Source organism: Acanthopagrus latus, chromosome 11 (assembly GCF_904848185.1).
Source record: "Acanthopagrus latus isolate v.2019 chromosome 11, fAcaLat1.1, whole genome shotgun sequence".
In the NCBI taxonomy this organism is placed as follows: Eukaryota; Metazoa; Chordata; class Actinopteri; order Spariformes; family Sparidae; genus Acanthopagrus; species Acanthopagrus latus.
The window spans coordinates 20,405,713-20,422,561 of NC_051049.1; the positions used below are offsets into that span (position 1 = coordinate 20,405,713).

At 40.1% G+C, this 16,849-nt stretch overlaps 1 protein-coding gene and 1 long non-coding RNA gene across 26 annotated transcripts in view; one reads left to right on the forward strand and one right to left on the reverse strand.

The window, feature by feature from the left end:
- The window catches only part of sgip1a (SH3GL interacting endocytic adaptor 1a), a 78,656-nt gene extending 69,306 nt beyond the window's left edge, over positions 1–9,350 (reverse strand). For 7 of the 23 annotated variants that reach the window (XR_005077723.1, XM_037114551.1, XM_037114550.1 and 4 more), the window contains exons 1-2: positions 8,861–9,043; positions 4,917–5,031 (exon numbers count right to left, since the gene is read on the reverse strand). The gene's annotated coding sequence lies outside the window, so the exon portion shown is untranslated. Of the gene's footprint in view, positions 1–4,916; positions 5,032–7,014; positions 7,038–7,668; positions 7,690–8,154; positions 8,295–8,860; positions 9,045–9,193 lie in introns of those variants that run through there. The other 16 variants (XM_037114534.1, XM_037114541.1, XM_037114538.1 and 13 more) reach the window with 10 other exon arrangements.
- The window catches only part of LOC119028520, a 42,239-nt gene continuing 33,840 nt past the window's right edge, over positions 8,451–16,849 (forward strand). For all 3 annotated transcript variants that reach the window (XR_005077738.1, XR_005077739.1, XR_005077737.1), the window contains exons 1-2: positions 8,451–8,588; positions 10,872–10,994. This is a non-coding gene — a long non-coding RNA (uncharacterized LOC119028520). The remainder of the gene's footprint in view (positions 8,589–10,871; positions 10,995–16,849) is intronic.

A 16,849-nucleotide genomic window follows, 5' to 3' on the forward strand; every position in this document is an offset into this window, starting at 1 on the left:
AGCTCATGCAAATAAATGAATAAAAGACAAAAAAACCCTAACCCCTACCTCTCATCTCTCTAAACCTCTACCTTGCATATATCTCGCTTGATCCCCCACCCACATACATACACCCTGTACCTCCCTCCTCTGACCTACTTTCTCTCCACCTTTGCTCATGGGTTTCGCCTGTGGGGTGCAGTGTTGCTCTAGTCTGGCTATTTTTCAGTGACGTTTGTCTGCATCTGTTTGCAGGTCCCAAGCTGTATTCAACAACAGCAAAACTGCAAGACGAATTAAAATGGGTCATCACTCTGTCACTGTATGAACATAGCTACATGTAGGATGTGAAAGCTGCATTAAGCAGCAAACCATTATCATCTGGAAAGTGAAAAACCACTGTGAGTGGAGGATGAGGAATGGCAATGCCACTTCAGTGCCCTGAATTGCTGATAATTTATCAAATGTGTTCTGGTTCTATCCTCACTTTAATGACAAAATATCGCAATCTTGCGCAAATTTAGTTGATTAACTAATCAGACAAATACAAATAAAATATTATTAATGGCAACTCTGATGCCTGAATAATATCTAAAAAAAAAAAAAAAAAAGGATCATACTATTCCTTTTGAAGATTTCACACGCAGAGTTACTGATCTTCTTTGCTTCATATAATGGTAAATAGTAAGAGTAATAGTAGTAGTAATAATAATTAGACTGTACACATCAGTTTTGGCTTTGCGAAAAGTGAATAGAAATGTGTTTTTATTCATAATTCAATGACTAAACAATTGATCATTCAAAGACCAATTAAAAAACTGGTCATTTTACCTTTATGTGTGTAATCAGCTTTAGGCTCGATTAAGAGACAGGCCAGCTAAAGGCTTCAACAAATAATTCAAATAACACAGAAAATGTAAAAATTCAGCAAGGTACTATATTTTTTGCCACACTCACTGAGGTGAGCAGGATAATGACACTAATTCAGTGCTACAGAAGAAGGGCACTGAGGAGAGGGGAAAGCCCAGTGGCATATGACAATGCAGTGAGGTGAACCAATCCAACAGGAGGAGAGAAGAGTGACTTTTCTCCTACTATCAAATCATCATGTTCACTCATAGCTAGCCCACACTGACACACCAAATAGCAGTAAATATGTACTCATTCATGGTTGTCTTCTGTGTTTTTTCATTTTCCACTATACGTTTCAATAGGGGACACATTTTTTTTCTTCTTCTTTTGTATTTTGTCCTTCATCAAGCTAATGCACCCTCACACTGACCTACCAGGAAAAGTACTCTACCCTAAGCTTGAGGTATGTCAACATTCAATGTTTCAACAATATGATGCCTCTTAGTAAACGTCATCTCTACACTAGGCCTTCCCTGTGCTCATGTTGCATCTGTCACGTCTTATGTCCTGAGGCCTTGTACCATTTCCTGCACACTGCTGAAGCAACATCCCTGCAAACCTCCACCCTGCTCCATCTAACCCACCCCGAAAGTGCCCTGATGAGGGATGATGATTAGGCAGCAGTCATTAAATTCACACAGACAAACACCCACCCACCAATTAGGCAGCAGTGAGTGCAGTAAAACCAAAACAACTCACTCGACTCAACGACAGAGGAAGGCATGCAGGGCGATAAGGCGTGGTGATGGCAGGGTGCCATGTCGAGTGCCTACGTGCTGTCCAGCCACTCATGATGCCCTCTGTCCGTTAGGACTGCCAGACAGACATACTGTTCTGTGTCATTACCCCTGCAGCTGCCCTGCTAAGGGGGGCAAGGACACACATACACTGAAACACATACACAGTACAACAAGAGGTAAGGTTTGCTGTGCAATTAGCACCCACTTACTTAATGATGCTGAGGAGGCCGACTGCCAGCTCAAAGGTGAATGTGGGTTGCTTTGTCTGACGCTGCCGTGGATATTACTTTGGAATCGATCTCGTTCACCCAGGTCTTACATTTAGATCAAAACCGAGTTGCACTGAGGTGATACGCTTGTCAGAGTCGATCACTTGGTCTACAGAGAAGATCAGGCTTCTGCGCGTTTACATCAATTTACATCCGGGTCAACTGACTCTGCAGTAGACACAGGTCTTTATCACCTCGGATCGAATACCCCTTTTCCACTGGTCAAATGTCCCACTTATACTTGCTAAGATTTGACTTTTGTGTGCAATGGGAATGTGTAAATTTGGCAATTGACTGCAGCACACCCAGGTTTTTATCAACTTGGCTTGTGACGTTAACAAAGTACAACACATGTTTTGATATGTAAACCTAATTTGCCGGCACATGACTGTATTGGGGGTGAGTTGATAGCTAGACACAAAATATTTAATCCAAATATCAGACAAATAATATGGCAGAGTTAGGTAACTGCAAGATGGTGATGGCCATTTTGAGCTTCATTCTGACTCTTCCCTATGGGTGACATCTTGGTGGTGGTGTACACTGTTTTTACAGTCAATGGCTGTCAATTAGCTAGTTAGCAAGTAACTAACTAATTGGTTGCATACTTGAACACACTGGAAGATATTCAGTCAGACTTTGCAACAGTCACCCAAAGACAAAGTTAGAGGGTGTCAGTTCCGTAATTAAAATCAACTTGCAGAGTATAGACACTGGGAAATTATAGTATGTCTACATTTCCCACTGCCTCCCTGTCCCGTTGCACCAGTTTAATAATAAGCACCGTCAGCCTGGACTATTCTTTGACCCCAAACCCCATCCAGAGCCCCCTCTGAAAACCCAGTCCTCCCCTCCAGCCTCACAACACAGGATGGAAAAGATGAGCTCATGCTTCTGATACTGGGCCAGTCTGGTCTGTGGTCTCCCTAATGGTCTCCAGGATGTCAACACCAGTCCAATAAGTCCCTGTTACTCACACCAATTACCATTTGCACACAGGGCCAAAGCCTAAATAAACAGAGCCCATACTTGCTATACAATCAGCTTATATCTATAAACAGTGGTGAGGTTTAAATTAGGCCACTCCCAAGAGTACGGTTCTCTGCTTGGACAGCCAGGCCGAGATGACAGAATGGAGCCAGATGAACTCACTGCAGGGAGTCTCAAAGTAGTATATCATAGACGACAAAAATAGCACAGGGATGATTTCTATATTCCCTAATAGCTTCTTTGTGTAATTCAAACAGAACATTTTAGTAGCTCAAAGTTCAATAAATTTCAGCTTGATATTCAATTCATTATAGAGGTTGGTTTTGTTTAGCTGGTAAATGAATAATAAGAAGACACTGACCTAAATGATACTCACAGAAAACCTGATTGATGAGTTAGTTTTGGACAAACACAAAAAGATGAAGACCTGGCTGCGCTTGCTTACCGGCTCACTCTGGTTTGGCTGGACACCCACGAGGAAAGTTGCTAATATAGGTTGTGTGTGTGCGTGTGTGTGCGCGCATGGTGATGTACTGGTAGGAACCCAGATCGGCCCCCCAATGGCGCATGTAAAACTGAACCCATACTTCATGAGGCATCTTAAAATAGGAGTGTGGATTTTTAAGTTTTGCTCTGACAGCACAGAAGAGTAGCGAGAATACTGAACCTGTCTCTGATATAATATAGTAGAACATGAGGCGGACTCAAAGTCATGATGTAAAATGATCATGGTGGGATCCCTGTTCCCCCTCTCTTTACTGGCCTTTGAACTAGCAAATGTAGGCTGCAGAATTCACCAAACCTCCTGAGTCAGAAAGGCAGAGGACCAGTTACGCAGCAGGAACCTTCTACTGTAGTGCAAAATATTTCCTGTGTTTTACGTATGTGTGTGTAATGGGTAAGAGTGGAGGGGTAATCCTGTACAGTAATTCTTTTAAAGTTTATTAGCTTTTTTCATTCATTTATAACACCTGATTGACAGTTAACTCTAAAAAATTACCAAAGCCTAAAGTGATAAAGTGCTAATTTTGTCCAAACTCAAGTCTGGCCACATGAGAAACAGGAAATCTATCACCCCCTAATCTGATTCCTTTATATATACTAATACCCATTTATTTTTTGACAAACCTTTGGGGACAACGCTTCAAATTCTGTTGTGAAAAGTTGAGCCCGACCAACATAGCAGTTGGCCAATTTTGCCTATCACAGTTCAGTATCAGTATTGGTGTATGTGAAAATTAATTTTCTAGACACTATACTGCAAATGATGATGCTTGCAATATTCATAATAATTAAATTCCCAAGAAAGTTTACTATTTCAGTGCTGTCATTTTAGAGAATTAAGTTTATTGTCAATTTTAATATTACGAATCATTAAAGACTACTTCAAATCTAACCCCCCAAATTGACATATTTTCAAAAGAATGTTTAAGGAGATTATTGTATATCTGTGATAGACTTTACCAGTCAATGTTCTGCTTTGAACTCCTTGTAGCGTTGTGCAAAGAGTCATTATGGTCTGTGCTTGTTTGAGGTGTACTATGAGGTGTAATGTGGACATACTTTGCGCACACGTTTGTGGGGTATCACCACACATGCATACATATACAAACACACATACAAACAAAAATATGGAGCTGGCACACTGAAGGCCTTTCCATCGTGCTGGAGTGGAGTCTTTGCTAAAATGCAACAGCAGATTAATACCAACAGATCTATATCAAAACACACACAAGCGTGTGCATGTAAACACAACACTTCTACCCAGAAGGCACAGCATGCCTTGCTCTTTCTTACTCATCGTTGACATGTTTCGCACATCTCCTGAGTGTCACATAAGAAAGCATATGTTCGCTCACTGAATGCTGCAGCTCACCCACGCACACCCAAATCCCTCACACACTTCCGGTAAAAACTCTCAGAATAAGAAGCCTTTGTGATACTGACAGATGCATGACTACAATACGGCACCTCTAATGCAGCTTTCTAAACTCCCCAAACACAAATCCTGGTAAATCCCACTTACCTCAATTTGAAAAATCTAACTCTGATATGAGCTGATTTGTAGTCCCAGAAGCTCTGTCCTTTTCCTTTAAGTCTTCTTAGTCAGCTACTGTTTCACAGCAAAGTCCATTTGTGATCTGCAGCACGCACACACACACACACACGAACCTGATTAGTCTTAACAAGTACATACAAATATAATCTTACCATCTTACCTTTAGCTATATAGATCTTATAAATAGTTTTAAAACCACTCCACGAATTGGCAACAACATTAATGAACAGGATAAAGCATCCATGGTTCTAAAAAATGATTGAATGACCAGATAACTGGCGGACGGGCTACATGAGCAACATGACTTTTTAAAAATGATTAATGTATTTAGAAAACTCTCAAATTATGACACAGCTGATGTGTTAATGGGACAAATGATCAGTGTTATCCCAGTCATCCAGACAGGCCTGAATGACTGACACTCCACACTACCAAATGTACTGTGAGGCTTCCCCCATGGAGCATCAGCAACAGCACGAATGACTCACTCCTTCTCCAACAACAACAACAACAACAACAACAACGCTTTCTCTGTTCATCCATGCAAGTCAGCTGAGAGTACATTTTTACTTCTATTTGTATTTCTATTTGCTGAAACATTCGGGGTAGATTCAGGGCACAAGGACATTATACACAAAAAGCCTATTACACTCAATACCTTGCTTAAAGTTACTGACAGAAGTCGTTTTTGTGTGTCTGGATGTTGCTCATTTACTTTGCCTGCACACTACTTTACTCATGATGTGTTTCATTAACTTGTGAATACCAAAATCAATCAGTATTTGGTAAGAGATTCATTTGTTTGACCTTGCATCTCAACTGCTTTTTTCTCTTGCAAACTAAAATGAAGAAAATTTCCAAAGAAGAACCAAAATTTCATGTTCTGCTACTCTATTTTAACAGTTCTAAACAGGTCAGCACTTGCTCATGTTTTCCAATAACTTTCCAAAAAGTGTCTGCTGTGCTGCAGTCGTGTGATACAGGGCCAGTGCTGACTTCATGGGTAAAGCCCATGTATTTGAGGTCGTTCACAGCTCAACACAGGAAACAGAGAAACTTTCCCAGGCTGAATTCCCAGGCAAAAATCCACCTACTAACTGAAACCTCATTCCTCACTCATCATTCTCAAGCTTGGCAATCCCTTCTCCCCCCCACAGTTTTTCCCACATATCACGAACCTCTACTTGAACTCATTCTGCTTCAACACTCACACTTAGTAGGCAGTAAGCCTCTAGGATGTTATAGCTGTCCCAGTACAATACTCACAAGCCCAGAGCTATGCCTCACATCTGCATGAGCTTTTGTTTAAAGACAACTGTTTCTCTTGCTGTCTCACAGGATTGGTCAAGGATTAAAACACTAACTCTGACACTTTTATCAGTTGACCGAAGCCTGCTATTAACTTCATAGAGTTTCATATCTTTCCAGACAGAGGACTAAGGTTTATTCCCCTGCATTATCACTGAAGTTCATTATTAGAGAGGGAACTCTTAACTTCAAAAATTGCTATGATATTTAATTTGTTTTAATAAATATAAAGTTGTGCAAAACTCATTTACTGCCATCAACACAATTAAAAGTAACTTAAAACGTGTGATAGAGTAAACAAGCAAGTGCTAAATGACTCAAACTGTAGTACTCTGACTGTGACTGGTCTATGCCAGGAGAACCACTGACACACGAAGTGCTGGAATGGAGGCCAGACCCAGAACTCAGGTGTAGCTCCATGTGAAACATCACATGCAACAAAACCTGTTCAGTTTAACTAACTAAATTAATGACAACAAACGGAAACAGTTTGATTGGAAACAAATATCCCCACAAGCTGATGTCATATAGTCTGGCCTCTGATATTTTGATGCAAACATCCCCAGGCATCAATGCCACCGCTCCTACAAAACATACTTGGTGTAATTAATCAAGCTGATCATTAATTTCCTCAACAAAGGCTAATTATTTTTCAGTCGTGCCAGACTTAATGATGCAGTGAGTTTGGCCAATCAACCAGGATGAATTGACTGTAGTTGTTACTGGAGTAAATTACGTCAAAACATCATTACTCAACCGTTTCAGACGTCAAAGGCAAATCAGTCTTTTGTCCCCCTCTCCTCTTTCTGCTCCTTTCTCGGGACCTTGTTTTCACATGCTGGACAGAAACATTGCGTAATAAGCTTCAACTACAATCCATTGTGATTATAGCATTGTCAGGGGCTCTATGATTTCAGGTCCTCGTTTCAGGATCCAACTGTGTGAGGACTACAGTGGCTTGTATCCCCAAAAGCACTCCCTTAACTTTCATAAAAACTTTGAGGACTAATCAAAAACCCGTGTTGTACAATTTAAATCCATGATGGGAGAAACTATTTTCAATAAGGACCTGTTACTTGTATTGACACACTTAGCAGGATCCACAACAATATGTCTTGCCATGTTGGCAACCTGGCAAGTGCAAAATACTCAAGAGGTCAATTACAAACACTTACCTTTCTACTAGAGTTATAATGTTTTAACAGTTATAGTTGGGTAACATATGTCAACATTTAATCATTGCACTTCAGTGAACCTGGAATGAGAGATCCTGGTAAAAAGTGATGGGAAAAATATATCAGGAAACTGCATCAAGGTGTTCACGTCATCCGTGTGAGCTTGTACTACAGCTCTGACTCATGAATTCAGATAGAGTGGCAGCGGCCCTACACACCAGAGATTTGGGGTTTACCGGCATTTTCTGTTCAGTTACTCAGACAAGATCCTCAGCATGATAAAGGATGAGCTCACTTGCCAAGGAAATGTTCACTTTCCTGTTTCATTTCTAGGATGCAAGCTGTTCTGCACAGGGTCTCCATGGTTACAAGAACTCTATCCAAAAATACACAGGCCAGCTCTGAGGGAAGTGCATTTTACTAAAAAAGAATATCTGGGAAGTGATTTAATTTACCATCATGGTTGTATCATCTACCACACAGAAAAAGTCCCACCTGTCTTGTTTATTCCCATATCTTAACAGAGTGCACAGTGCCGTAAAATGAGATAATCCAGTTTAAGCTAAATTCATTTGGGCACCAATTTGTCTCTTTTATTAAAACGTTAGCTAGCATTATGTTAGCAAAACCTATTGCAATGATGTGTACATTTGACCAAAAGTATGCAGTGCTTACTGCCATTTGGATAACCTGTTGATTCTTCAAAGTATCCCTCTACTCACGTGAAAAGAAAGAGTCTGTCACCTGTACAATTGTCAACTCCTTTCCAAACTTAGCACAGTTCCGTTCAGCCGATTAAAGATGGTCGACGGAAGTGAGACAGTTAACGTTAGCCTCTCTGTTAAGATAACTGAACGTTTAATCATCAGGCTAGTGTATAGATAACAAAATTGTTAACTTGATTCTTTTTCGCATAATGATTGGCACAGGTTTTTTTTATATCTGTCACATATTTCCTGCATGTTTCTTTAACATATTTAAAGACATTTATGACAAAGCTACCAAAGTGGAGTGTGTCACTACCAGGCCATAAACTTTTGGCCTGTTTATCGTTTGAGAAGAATCGGGAAATCTTCTTTACCATGTAGTTTATGTATAATTAGTGTGCAAAACAGGATAGAAGCTTGGTGGGAATCTGAAAATGATTCAAACAGCGGTAAGTGCGGTCATATTATCTGTGACGCTGGTATTTAAGCTGTATTGAGCAAACTAATGAGGCTAAAGCTAAGCTAACGTGAAGCTGACCGTCAATGTCAACGTCTCAAATGTTAACGATGATGCAGACTAGTGCTAAACAGTGTCTACATGCAGGCAAGCCGCGCTCTATCATGTAAGTTTTACCCAAGCAGGACAGACAACCATTTTTAAACCACGTTACGTAAGTCGTAGGCCCATGTACTGTGGTGCGGGGTAATATATTTTACTCACACAGGGCGAATCACGACAGCTGAGTTGAGTTTTAAACGCCACGTGTTTTACTGATTCATAGACCTGCCCAGCCCCCTGGTTAATAATTAATCTCAGCATCAGCACCGGAAAGTAATTCCCACAACACTTTGACGTGCGGCTCAATACTATTGCATAACAGCGGCGTCTCTCTCTCTCTCTCTCTCTCTCTCTCTCTCTCTCTCTCTCTCTCTCTCTCTCTCTCTCTCTCTCTCTCTCTCTCTCTCCCTGCACACCCGCATTGGATTTTTCCCAAATGAAGTATCAGCCTCTGACTATGAGACCAAACTTGGCCTGACAGCATGCAGACTGTACCTGATCCGCGTGATCATCCTCTTCTTTCACGAGTGTGTGGAGAAGGTTATTTGATTTGATAAGTACCTCTGCAGTATGTCGCGGATGGTGCGTATCCACCTACAGGTAGTGTTTTGGTCGGTGCGCCTAGCGCGCGTGTTTGACCACGCCTAGAGGCAATTAATGTGTGTGTACGCGTGTGTGCGCGCAGAGGGACAGGTGACCCGCTGGGCCTGTTGGCAAACCTGCTCACCATATTTTCCCAAACAACAAAAATGGCCTTGTAGAAACCCTATTATTCATTTATCTTTTTAGTGTTATACTCAGTTGATTTTATCTACATAGATAATGAATATAAATGATGTATGTATAGAGCTGCACAATATGGTAAAAAATCATATTGCGGTTATTTTGACAGATATTACAAGTGCATTATCATTCTTATGTAGTGGGAATGGTGGTTTTTTGTTTCATTTTTTGTTGTTTTTTTTTGCATCACAATTTCCCTTACACCGAAAACAACAAAATATAATCATGACGTCATGTTTTCTTACATCAGAAGAATAAGATTTGTATGCCAGGGCATTTCTGCAGCACCACAGTACTTCTATCAGTCGCTGTTCTGTCCTGCATTTGAACTTTAACTAAGCTCATGCGATTTGGACATTGCACCATATAGTAATTTCATGAATATCCTGATTAATTGTGCAGCCCTAAAATAAACTGAACTAGAAGTCCAACTAATGATCGTTTTCATTGTCAATTAATCTGTACGTTTTTCTCAATATGTCAATTAGTTGTTTGGTATCTAAAATGTCCCAAAATAGTGAGAAATGTTGATAAGGGATTCCCAAAGCTCAAGTCCTGTATTGTTTTGTCCATTGCTCAAAGATGTTCAGTTTACTGTCATAAATGAAGCTCGTCAAACCAGTTAATCAAGCATCAAAATAGTTGGTGATTCATTTAATAGTTGACAGCTGATCGAGTAATCGTTGCACCTGTGCCCAACAACTACCCACAAGGCTGCTATTTTTTCAAACTGGCACCTGGACTGCAGCAGTGGTGTATTCAAGTATATTGAGTTGTAATCTCTATTTGCAGTTATGAACTATGGCAGCATGAATCTGTGTGTTTGAGTTCATCTGTGTCAGTACCTGCTGTACAAGACATTGTCTGCATGTAGCAGTGGAGATTATCCCACAGAGAAACGTCTGGAGAATGTGTCTCAGTATTCAACTCTAGCAGAGTTGCCATGGCAACCTGATCGACAGAGAGGATGTGAGCGGAAAAACCCTGTCAAAATCCCAAATCGCTGCATCTCCTGTCTGTCTGTCTGTCTGTCTGTCTGTCTGTCTGTCTCTCTCTCTCTCTCTTTCTCTCTCTCGATGTTTTTGTTCTCACTCGGCACATGTACTCACTCACTCGCTTACGCACGCACGCACTTAATACACACATAAACACACACCCTACTTAGTTTGTTGAGGAGGCACCATCTGTCTGTCAGATTCAACATAATTGTAGTAAGATCATTCAATATTATTATAAAAAAAAACAGGTACATTCAGGCCTCCTAATTTAATGATCTACTTTTTAAATGGCTGGCGCAGGCAGTTGTAAAGGATACCACCTGTTTCTGCCCTGCAACAGCTCTATTACTTTTTACTTTTAATTTAAAATCTCCTTTTTGATTTCCACTCAGAACCCAGATTATGCCACCATGAAACTCACCACTTCCAGTGGCTCAGAGGCTCCTTTCCTGTGAGGATTGACCAGTTTGCCCAAAATCCAGTCCATGATGTCTTCAATCACAACTCTTACTGAGGTTTGTTTGAAACAGTTACTCCTCTCCTCTGAGCAGCCAGACCAGACCAGGCTGTTGTACTTGCCTGTATGATCTCTCGATCTGAATGCTGTGGCAGCTAAAGAGAAAAAAGAATGGCACATGTACAGAGAGTGAAAAGCTGAGCTACATTTCAGAAACATGTAGAAAACAGAAATTAACAGAAGTTGCATTAAAAGAGAAATCGGGATCTACTCTATAGAAACAGTCGGTGCAATAACCTAAGGTTATGTGAATATGTGTAAGAGGTAGCCTGTGCCATTTGTGTGTCTCTTTGTCATCGTTATTATTTTTTTTCAAATTCAAAACAGAAAGAGCTTTCCATAGTTAGCAGACACTAAGTCATTAAAAAGCCCCGAGTGTTGACCACTACCATGGTCGTGTATACAGCTTTGTTGTCCTAGTTATTCACAAACACCAGACTCTCTTCGTTGATCCACATGTATGTTCCTTGCTGTAATGGTTTTCCATATATTTTTTCAATAGATTATCATGAATACAAAAATTAATCTTAGTAACATTGTTTGTGGCTTGAATGATTTTCTTGAAACATTCATGAATCATAAGTAACATAGTTACATTTTTAAATGGAACCATTCATTATTCATCCCATCATCATTTGTGTGTTTGTCGATTTACGTCAAAGAATCACCAAAGTTGAGTCATAAAGTTGGTAGTGCCGTACAGTTTTGTTAAATCCTCTTGGACAAACTTGAGGCTTAGACAAATAAATGTGACTTGACAAACCGGAGCCTCCAGGATAATGCTGCAGGCAACACCAGCCTTTTTTATGTGATGTAATACTTTTGAAAACCATTAAAACTATTATTTGTGATGGTGGAGTTGTCCAGTGCTTAGAGAATATGTTGTTACACAAGCTGACCAAAGTTTGAGCCCTGTAGACGACCTTAGTGTGCTTGTCATTAACTATAAATGTTCTGAAGTACTGTACACGAGATTACTGGAAGGAATGGCGTTACGAAAGAATAATGAGTGAAAGACGCACACACTCATGCAAGCCAAAGAATTGTTCCCATGTGCTGCAGACCTCTATGATTCAGGAAGGGTGCGTGAGAGCAACAAATTCTTTATTAAGTTTTAGAGTAATATAACCAAAGGGCTTAGTCACACAGCTGTGGAAGAGCTGGAGAAAAGGGAAACAGAAACAGAAACTACTGTGAGATTGGTCACTTTAAGTAAAAACACTCATTCCTCATTCTGTCTCTCAGTTAAGAGCTTTTTATACCCCACTTTTTTATGGAGTGAGCAACTGAGACGATTATTCACTGTTGTTGGTCATGGATCTGTCTCAAGGCATAAAGGGGCGCTGATGTTACTTAAGAACAATATATTGATATTATATTGTCATATGAGACTACATGTTGTCTTAGGTTTTGGATATTTTTATGTAGTGATATGACTTAAGTGTTGTCTTTTGCTGGTTCTAAAGGCTGTATATCAGTAAAATTGTGTCATTTTATGGACCTGCCAGTTCTACTTGTTCTAACACTTGCCTCTACATATTTTGTCATTATATCCACATTATTGATGATTATTCATCAAAAATGATTTGTTAATATTTTGCGAAAGTACCAAATGTCATCTCTTCGATATAGGTGCAAATGCATTGTCAAGGTATTTGGTCCACAGTCCTCGTATTTATCAAATGCTTTTGAGGGGATTTCAAAATGTTAAAATATATTCAGTACACTGATATAACATTACAATTTTGCATTATTAATTTATGGCCAGATTGCCCAGCAGCTGCTTGCATATTTTCAACCATACTACGTAGATTGTGACTACATGAACAGCACAGTTTAAGCTAAAGATGACTTCAGTTATAACCATCTGTCTGACCGTCTCGGCAGACGTTGCCAGCGCTCTGGTTACAGCCTGAAAGTGGTGCCTTGTGTCCCCAACACCCTGCCAGCTGCATCCACCTGTTCTTTCATCATTTTCGCGAGCACAATGAGGACTCGCTGAGGATCCTTAAACAGACTGTCAGTGGTGTTTCTCTGCACCCTCAGCCACTTCATCATCTCTCCTCTAATTGGCACAGGGGGGATATAAATAGCCGCATGTATCCACCACGAGACTGATTTACTTGCTTCACTTACAAGGTTAATGTGGCCTCAGGGGACCCACGGGGGGCATCGTGTTACCTTTTCCCTGAAAGCCACCATAGCAACAACGAAAAGTGACAAGTATACAGTTGCGGTCAAAAGTTTATGTACGCTTGAAAAGAAAGTTTACTACATGGCGGTTTTCAGTTCCAATTATTTCTACAGCTCTCATTTTTCTGTGATTGAATGAGGGGAACACAAAGAACTTTGTCACAAAACATTCATTAAGTTACTTTATTATGGGTCTTCTGAAATGTGACCAAATTTGCTGCTCATTTTGATAGGGCTTGTTTAATACACCCACAAGACTCAGCCACAAACACTACAACAGAAAGTAGCTTGGAGCAATTTCAAGGCAGTTACAGGTCCCAAGATCTACTGTGCAAACAGCTGATTGTAAGTATAAAGTGCACGGCACAGTTGTGTCACTACCATGATCAGGAAGAAAAACCCAAACTGTCATCTGCTGCTGAGGGAAAATTGGTCAGAGTCAGAACTGAACTGAGCTTTTGGATTGGCCTCGAGAACATGTGGACTGTGCCTCTGTCGAGGAGTGGTTAAAAACTCAACCAGAGGTCTGCCAGACGCTTGTGGATGGCTATAGAAAGCATCTAATTTAGGTGGAAATGGCAGAGGGATATCTAACCAAATATTAGAAATATTGTATGTGTATATTTGAGCCAGAAGATTTGGTCACATTTTTGTACCTGTGATAAATTCAGCTTTGAACCAAACTTCATGAATGTTTTTGTGACAAGTAGTGAAGTAGTTTAATTGTATTCCTCTCATTCATCACAGATAAATTAGAGCTGTAGAAGTAATTGGAACCAAAGACTGCCATGATTTACATTACATACACACAAGAGTATATGTAAACTTTTGACTGTGATTGTAACTGCTGACTTTTTTGGTCTTTTACTTCTATATTTTCTGAATGACTTTGATTATTTTCTGTTTTCACCATTCAGTTCCGCTTCTTTTATGCCAGCATAGCAGGTGTGGAAAATGACACAATCATGAAAAGCAAAAGAAAGTTTAGAATAATGATATTGTTCAGATTATAACAAGTACTAATAATTATACACTGATCTGCTAATCCTGTAAAACAACTGGATAACTCTTCATGCAAATTAAAATCAATTGCCAAGCTTGTCATTTTTCTTAGTGTATTCCTCTGCGAGCAGCAGCAGCAGCAGTATTTGACCCAGCTGGCCCTACAGCCAGCTATAAAACCACAATGACGCAAACGCAGGAGCCACACAATTTGCATTAAGAGGGAAGATATTTAACCCTTTATGGTCATAATAGATGCACACTGTTACATTAACACTGAACAGATCGGGTACTGATTCTCCCCTCTATGCGCGATCTCTCACTTAGATCAGAGTCCTTAATTTAGACACTCTGTACCAAGTTATAAAATCAGTGCAAACATTACAGACCCTTGATGAACAGGTTCCGCCATTCCACCTACATCAAAACCTCATACTACACAAGTAATGTATAAACAGCATGCATTCATGATGAGCTGTCATCTTACAGACTGCTCCAAAATAATAAGAATCAACTAAAATTAAATCCGGATTAAGTGATGCCCATACTTTTCATGTTGACATCCAAAGCATCTTATAGTTTAAAACTGAATATTGAGGAGAGAAAATGAACTTACTGTGGATGTGGATGCATTTAATGACTCGTCACTACACATACTGTGGTGTGAAATTCTTTATTTCATATATTAGGTTTAAACCTGAGTCTCCTATGGAAATTAAATGTTTGAAGTTGCCAAAAACAAGTGATATGCAAAATATCTCACTTTGTCTTGGAGATGATGATAACAAAAAAGAAAAATCCACAACAGTTCTACGTAGGTTAACAGAATAAAGACTCCAAGACATCCACCATTGTCACCGCACCATTGTGAAGTAACAACGCGTGGGCTCAGGGACTTTAAATTGAAGTGCCCGACATCTCAGTGAGGCCTTCAGGTACATCATCAGCTGTGCTGTCTCCCTCTAAATTAAAGTCTGGTTTTGCCGTCATTCAGACATCAAAGAACTAGTGACAATGTAGGCTCACTGTTGTGTTGCCTCACGTCTCCTGAGTCGCGTCCAATTCGGAGAATCAAAACCATTGTTATGATAGAGCAGGGTTAGCTTTTCATTTTCACAGCCCTCTTGCTAAAGTAGCCGCTTCTAATTGAGTACAAGTGTGTTTTAAATCTTGCAGTTGGCACAGTTGAGGAGGCAGCGGCGCACAATAAAGGGAAATCGTGCTAAATGGGTGAAATAATGGATGTTAAAGCCACAGACTCAAGGCCTTTCCTTTTCTTTTTCTGTTACTCTGATTTGCTTCACTGGGCAGCCGATCAGATCCATCTCTATCAGTGATGGGCTCTGCTGCCGAGCCAGTGTGCTCAGTTGAAAGTCATCATGAAGGGCAAACTACTGAAGACAATATTAAACATTAAATTAAAACATTATTGTCATTATTGAGAGGAGGGATTCATGAAGTGTAAACACCTGTACACTCCCTCTCATTTGCATTGTGTTCCTCTTTTCTCTGAATGTATCTCTCACTCATTCACATGTATGAGTAGCCTTTAGCCAATCCCCTATTAGCTCAGGAGCTAATCATTCCCTTTTCTTGATATTCTTCGTATACCTCTCAGTACCACACAGAGGAGCAGTTAAGTGGTGTCATTTTTTGACTAGTGGGAAATGTGTTGCTCTGTTTTTAGCCTAGTTAGGTAACTCAGCCTTCCCCACAGACCTCCGTGCCTTTATGAAATAGTGACAGGGGAGGCCAACTGTCCCATATCTCAGTCTAACTGTGTCTCTTTTTTTCTATCCATCCCTCTTTCGTCATATGCACGCAAGTAGTTTCACCGAATCAGATCTCTTGCTTTTACTAGGTTATGTCAGAGGCAAGTCATGGAGAGACTTCCGCTGTGGGAGATGTGTTAGCGGGACATGGAGGTAGAGGAAATTAGAGGAGACTTGGAATCATTTGAGGAGAGGAAGCACACTTGAAAATTCACGGATAAGTGCTGAAAGATAAAAATGGCACATGAGAGGAGTGCAAAGAGTGAGAATGAGACAGCCCTGTGATATAATACTCTCACAATTTCCTTGGTTGGAGTGGATACAAGGGCAGACAGTCTTGGAGCCCTTATCATGGTCATAATGAAATTGGATATGAAGGGTCATGGATGGAGATTATGAAAGCATCTTACCCTTGTCTTTTTATTTATTTTTTAAAGATCTTTTTAGATCAGGTTTGAATAATTCCTTCTAAATCAGAAGTTTAAAACAACTTTGATTTTGGAGAAGGAACACAACATAAAATAAGTTTGAAATATTCTAATATGTTTCTAATGTAAATACTTCAGTCCAGTTTTGAACATTTGCTAAAAAGCTGCTAGAAAAAAAATGTAAGACCTCAACACCTGTGAGCACTTTGCAAAACAAGCCTCATTATGATTTTAAAGACGGAAGTTGATGCAGTGAAACCAATAAAACCTGCTGAGTTTCGACTGGGTTAGGGTTAGGGATGTTTCCCAAAGTGTATTAGAGCCTATAAACACTCCAGTCAAACCAGTCACTTGTGGAAAATGATGTGCTAACAGAACATTCCTAAGAAATATTGCTTCATCAAGCATTTTGTGCCTTCTCACCCCTCAGGCTGTGTGTATGGTCCAACATGTTGGAT